This window comes from Macaca thibetana, chromosome 10 (genome assembly GCF_024542745.1).
Source record: "Macaca thibetana thibetana isolate TM-01 chromosome 10, ASM2454274v1, whole genome shotgun sequence".
Lineage (NCBI taxonomy): Eukaryota > Metazoa > Chordata > Mammalia > Primates > Cercopithecidae > Macaca > Macaca thibetana.
The window spans coordinates 26,891,349-26,897,790 of NC_065587.1; the positions used below are offsets into that span (position 1 = coordinate 26,891,349).

Sequence of the window (6,442 nt, forward strand, 5' to 3'; positions counted from 1 at the left end):
GGCTGAATTCCACCTGGGATGACAGATCATCTCTTCCATGTCCTGATCATGTGCTGTGCTTGTATACCTAGTAATAGAATTACTAGATAAGATGGTAGTTGTAGTTTTAGGATTTCAAGGAACATACAAGTGGTTTCTTTAGTGTGCATGCTAGTTCACCATTTTCCATTTTCCACCAGGTGTGGAGACAAGTGCCTCCTCTGAAGATCTGTGATTTTTTTTATCTTTTGATATTTTTCAATTTTTTTCTTGTAGCATCCATTGCATGTAGAGTGAGATGGAATCTGAGTGTGTGTTTGATTTTTGTGTGTGTATAAATGGTACTTGCTAAGTTATTGTGAATTTGTTTTTAATTTGTTGTGTAGGACTGGGCAGAGGACCTGAAGACATGCGATTTATGCACAGGTCAAAGAGAAGATTCCCACCATTGCTGATGCACACAAAAGCATAAGTGAAAATCACACTCAGATTTCATCTCACTCTGGTTAGAATGAATACTACCAACATTTGATGGCAGTTTGTTTCTATAGAGTATAGATTATACCCACACACACACACAACCCAAGGTGCAAGGGACATTTTGAGATATCTATGTATAGAATCATGATGAAATCATCGTATCTGGCATGTCTGTGATCTTCCATCATCATTTTTTCTCTGTGGAGAGAATATTCAGAACCGTATTTTCCTGCTGATTTTGAAAAATTTTTCTAGATTCTGTTGACCCTAGTCACCCTGCTGTGCAATAGAACACCAGAATGGATTCCTCGTCTCTGAGCGTCACTCTGTACCCGTTACCAATCCCTGCCCAGGCTCCCTGCTCTCCCCAGCCTCTAGTAGCCCCTGTTGAAAGTTCTCTTTCTAGGAGACAGTGTTTTTTGGATTCCATATGCCTGATGTCATGCAGCATGGGTCTCTCCCTAACAGACTCGTTTCATTTCACCTAATTGTCTTCCAGGTTTCTCCAAGTGGTTGCAGATGACATGATTTCCTGAAGTGTTACAGCTGATGTGTGTTTCCTTGTGTATATATACTGTGGTTCCTTTATCCCTTCATCTGTGGATAGACAGGTAGGTTGATTCCACATCTTGGCTGTTGTGACTAGTGCTTCAGGACACATGAAAAGGCAGATAACACAGGGATTTCATTTTCTCTAAACATGTACCCAGTGGTGGGATTGTAAGCTGGAGTGGCAGTTGTACTTTTACCTTTAGTTTTTTTGTTTTTGTTTTTTAAAGGTAGAGTCTTGCTCTTGTCGCCCAGGCTGGAGTGCAGTGGCGTGATTTCGGCTCAATGCAACCTCCGCTTCCTGCGTTCAAGCAATTCTCCCGCCTCAGCCTCCCAACTGGCTGGAAATTCAGGCATCTGCCACCATGCCTAGCTAATTTTTGTATTTTTAGTAGAGATGGGATTTCACCATGTTGGTGAGGCTGGTCTGGAAGTCCTGACCTCAGGTGATCCACCTGTCTCAGCCTCCGAAAGTGCCGAGATTACAGGTGTGAGCCATCGTGCCTGGCCTACCTTTTACTTTTTTAAGGAACTTCCAAAAGTTTTTGTAGTGTGTACAGTAATTTTCATTCACAAAGAGTGTAGAAGATTATTTTTTTCTGTAAGTCTACACTGACCATTGCCTTCAACAATTTTGATTTTTGTCTTTTGTGATACTCATTCTAGGTGAAATTAGATGGTTTTGATTTCAGTTATGGTTTTGATTCATGTTTTTGTGAGGATTAGTGATATTGAGGAACTGTCACCTATGAGTCAGTTTTCTGACTTCTTTTCACTCAGGTCTACTTAGATCCTTTTACCTTGGATATTTGTTGTTTTTATTGTTGTTGTTGTTTTTCACTGAGTCATATCAGTTTATTGTATGTGTTAGATAACAACCTCTTTCAGGGTTAGGATTTTTTATCGTTTCTCCCAGTCTTTAGGATTCCTCTTTTTTGTTTGTTTCCTTTTCCCTGTAGACTTTTTAAAGTGTCCCTAGTCTCATATGGTTATAGTTGCATATGTTAACAGTGATTTTTGTGTTCAACACCCCACTTCCACGAAACAGAAAAACGTGTGTGCACACGCACACACACACACACACACACACACACGGAGCCAAGCCTTGCATTGTCTATGGGTGTAGTTTCCCTACTTTGTTTTTAGTGTTGTGATGCTTTTTTACCTTTTGCAGCCTGTTTGCTTAGATACAGTGTTTCCTAAAATATACACCCACTCTATGTTTTCTTAGAGGACCTTTACAGTTTCAAGATTGAGTTTAGGTCTTTAATTTATTTTGTGTTGATTTTGTGTATCGTGCATTATAAGGGTCCTATTTCAGTATTTTGCCTGTGGATATTCAGTTTTCTCAAAATCAATAATTGAACCATACCCTCCCTTTCCCATTGTATCTTTTTGGGGTTTTGAAAAATGTGTTCCCTACATAACATGTTGGATAGAGTATTTGGCTGCCACATTGTGTCACTTAGGTCCTCATTCTGTGTTTATGACAGTCATGGATTGTTTGGATATCTACAGATTGTTTTTTCATTTATTATTTTCTTCGGTTCTCACCTTGGATTTTTCTTTCAGTGCATTCTTTATTATTATAGCTTAAAAGGTACATATGCAAGTTAGTTACATCTGTTGATTGCATGACACTGAGACTTGGGGTCCCAATAACCCCGTAACCCAGGCAGTGAGCAGAGGGCCCACAGGGTGGGTCTTCAGCACACGTTCCCCCTCCCCTGTTTTTCTTATTGGTCTGGTGGTCATTCCAGGTGTCTGGTGTTCTCTTCTTTATGTTTGAGTCCATTCAAAGTTTAACTCCTGCTTATAAGTGAGAACATGTAGCGTTTGGTTTTCTATTTGGGACTTAGTTCACTTACGACAGTGGCCTGCAGTTTCCGTCTTCTGTTCTCAGGTGATCCTCCCACCTCAGCCTCTGGATTAGATAGGACTACAGGTGCCTGCCCCCACATCAGCTAATTTTTTTATTATTGTAGAGATGGGATTTCACCATTTTGCCCAGGCTGGTCTCAAATTCTGAACTGAAGCGATCCACCTGCCTCAGCCTCCCAAAGTGCTAGAATTACAGGTGTGAGCCACTGTGCCGGCCTCTCATCCACTGTTGATGGCTAGGTTGATTCCATGTCTTTGACATTGTGAATAATACTGTCATGAACATTCAAGTGCCTGTATCTTTTGGATTGAAGGATTGATATTCCTTTGGGTAGATGCACAGGAGTGGGCTTACTGGGTGAGATGGTAGTTCTGTTTGCAGCTCTTTGAGAAATCCCCGATCAGCTTTCAACGGTGTCTGTACTAGTTTTCATCCCCCTCGAAAGCATACCAGTGTTTCCTTTCCTCAACTGCCTCGCCAGCATGTGTTCCTTGTCTGTGTGGTCCTCACCATTGTGACCTGCGTGGGATGGCACCTCGTCATGTTTTTGATTGGCAGCTCTCCGATAATGAGTGAGTTTGAGCATGTTTTCCTATTTGTTGGTTGCTTCTACATTGACTTTTGAGAAGTGCGTGTTCATGCCTCTTGCCCATTTATTAATGGGATATTCCCTTGTTGACTTGTTGAAGGGCCTTGTAGATTCTGCATATTAGAATTGGTCAGATGCACAGTTTGGGACCATGTTCTCCCATTTTGTAGGCTGTCTGTTTACTCTGTTGGTGGTTTCTTTTGCTGTGCAGCAGCTCCTTCAGGTATTTGGTCTGACTTGTCAATTTCTGTTTTTATTGCCATTACTCTTCAGGACTTAGCCATCTAAATGATTTGCCAAAGCCTATGTGGGTAAGGATATTTCACAAGTTTTCTCATAAGATTTTAATACTTTGAGTTTTTCCGTTGGAATCTTTCATTCATGTAGAGTTCTTTTTTGTGTCTGGTGAGAGGTAGGGACCTAGTGTTATTCTTTTGCACATGGCTAGCCACTTATTTCAGCAACCTTGATTGAATAGGGTGTCCTTTTCCCTTTGCTTACTTTTATGGGTTCTATGTTAGATAGTTTTCAGTGTGTGATTTTACTTCTTGGTCCTCTCTTGTGTTACTCTGCTCTATGTGGAAGCAGGTCCCTAGCTTTTCCATGAAATTTGAAATTAGGAAGTGTGATGTGTCCAGTGTAGTCTAGATGTCTCAGGATTGCTGAGGATGAAACTCAGGGCACTTCATGGTCCCACATGAATATTAGCATCGCCTATTTCTATTTCTTGCAACAAATGTGTTGCATAGTAAAGGAACAATACAATGAGAGGGTAGAGTGGGGCAGTATGGTCCATGCATACATTGTGGAATGATGAAATCAGGGTACTTAGTGTTTCTGTTACATTTTCCCATTGTTTATTCCTTTATGGTGAGAACCTTCAGTATTCTCCTGTCAAGCTGCGTTGAAAGTGATGTGCCGATACCGTTAACCCTGGTCACCCTGCACTGGAATAAAACAACAGAATTTTCTTCCTCTCATTTTCCCATTTGCAATCCCTGCCCATTACTCCTCTTTTCCCCCAATCTCTGCAAACCAATATTGTGCTCGCCAGGTCTTTGAGATAGTTTCTCAGATTCTGCATGTGTGAGATGACTCAAGGTTTGTTTCTCTCCCCCTTGCTCATTTAATTTACCATCATGTTCTCCAGGTGCAACCGTGTGGTTCCCCACGATATGATGTCATTGTGGTTTTGTGTCTGAAGAGTATCCCAGTGTGTACATGTGGAGCAGCTTCTTTCTCCCTTTGTCTGTGGATAAGCAGGTAAGTTGATGCTTACACTGGCTCTTGGGAACAGTGCTGGAATCCATATGGGTGGGTAGATCGATCTTTGGTGTCCTGATTTCAATGGCTTTGAGTGTATTTCCAGTAGTAGAATTGCTGGTTGAAACGGTAGTTGGAGTCTTTTAAGGTTTCGAGGAACCTCCAAGTAGGTTTCTGTAGTGTGTGTGCTAGTTTACCTTCTCACGAACTGTGGAGAAGAGTGTCTCTCTCTCTGAAAACACACCAGTGTTTCCCTTTCTTTCGATGTTTTGTTGTTTTTTTTTTTTTTCATTTTAATACTCATTCCAATTAGATTGAAATGGTATCTAAGTGTGGTTTTGACTTACATTTTGCTTGTGGTTAGAGATGTTTGCCAAGTTATTGTGAACTTGTTTCAATTTGACGTGTAAGACTGGGCGAAGGACCTGAAGACCTGAGATGGATGCACAGGTTAAAGATTCTGAATCAACATTACTGATCCTCACGAGAAGTCAATCAAAACCACACTGAGATATCATCTCACTCTGGTGAGAATGAATGTTACCAACATGGGACAGCAATTTCATTGCCGTAGGGTATGTGCGTATAACCTGCAGGTCCAAGGGACAATTTGATCTGTGTAAACGTAGCATCATAATGAAGTTGCAGTGTCTGGCATCTCTGTGAGCTCCAGACTTATGATTTCTCTGTGGAGACAATATTCACAACTGACCTTTGTAGCTGTTTTGAAAATTTTGGTTTTCTGTTCTTGCCTTTTGACATAATGGCCTTCGGCTCTGTCCAGGTTTCTGGTAAGGGCATGGATTTGTTTTCTATGACTGTGTAGTGTTCCGTGGTGTGTATGTACCACATTTCCTTTCTCTGATCCACTGCTGATGGGCACCAAGGCTGATTCCATGTCTTTACCATTGTGAGTAGTACTGCCATGAACATACCATACGAGTGCATGTGTGTTTTGTATGGAAGGATTTTCCTTTGGGTAGATCCTTAGGAGTCGGATTCCAGTGCTGGTTCTCTTTTTAAGTTCTTTGAGAAATGTCATTTCCACACTGCTCTCCAGGGAGTCTGAAGTAGTTTGCATTTCCCCCTACAGTGAACCTGCATTTCTTTGCTCATCTGCCCCACCAGCCTCTGTTGTTGTGGACTGTGTGTCATAATTGCCGTTCTGACCAGTGTGAGATGGTATCTCAGTATGTTTCTGATTTGCATTTCTCTGATAATCAGTGAGATTGAGCATGTTTTCGTTCTCATTGGTTACTGGTACACCTTCCTTTAAGTGTGTGCTCATGTCACTTGCCCATTTATAAGTTGGGGTTTTTTTTCCTGATTTTATGTGTTTAAGGTCTTTATGATAAACCCTGGATATTAGACGTTTTTCAAGTGCATAGTTGGGGAATATTTTCCCTCATTCTATAGACTGTGTGTTGACTCTGTTGGTTGTTTCTTCTGCAGCAGCTCTTTTGTGTATTAGGTCCCACTTACCAGGAATTGTTTTTGTTGCCATTGCTTTTGGGGACTTGACATATAAATGCTTTGCCAAAGCCTCTGTTGAGAAGTGTGTTTGCTAGATTCTCATGCAGGTTTTTTTTATAGTTTCAGGTCTTGGATTTTTATGTATTTATTTACAGACCAACTCTCACTCTGTCATACGGCTGGAATGTATTGAGCGATCTTGGCTCACTGCACCCTCCACCTTCTGC

General features: G+C 41.2%; 1 long non-coding RNA gene across 7 annotated transcripts in view; it reads left to right on the top strand.

The window, feature by feature from the left end:
- Positions 1 to 4,872, top strand: part of LOC126929567 (uncharacterized) — a 65,666-nt gene extending 60,794 nt beyond the window's left edge. For 5 of the 7 annotated variants that reach the window (XR_007717220.1, XR_007717218.1, XR_007717219.1 and 2 more), the window contains exons 4-5: positions 959 to 1,070; positions 4,630 to 4,872. This is a non-coding gene — a long non-coding RNA (uncharacterized LOC126929567). The remainder of the gene's footprint in view (positions 1 to 958; positions 1,071 to 4,629) is intronic. The other 2 variants (XR_007717216.1, XR_007717217.1) reach the window with 1 other exon arrangement.
- Positions 4,873 to 6,442: the final 1,570 nt, after the last annotated feature.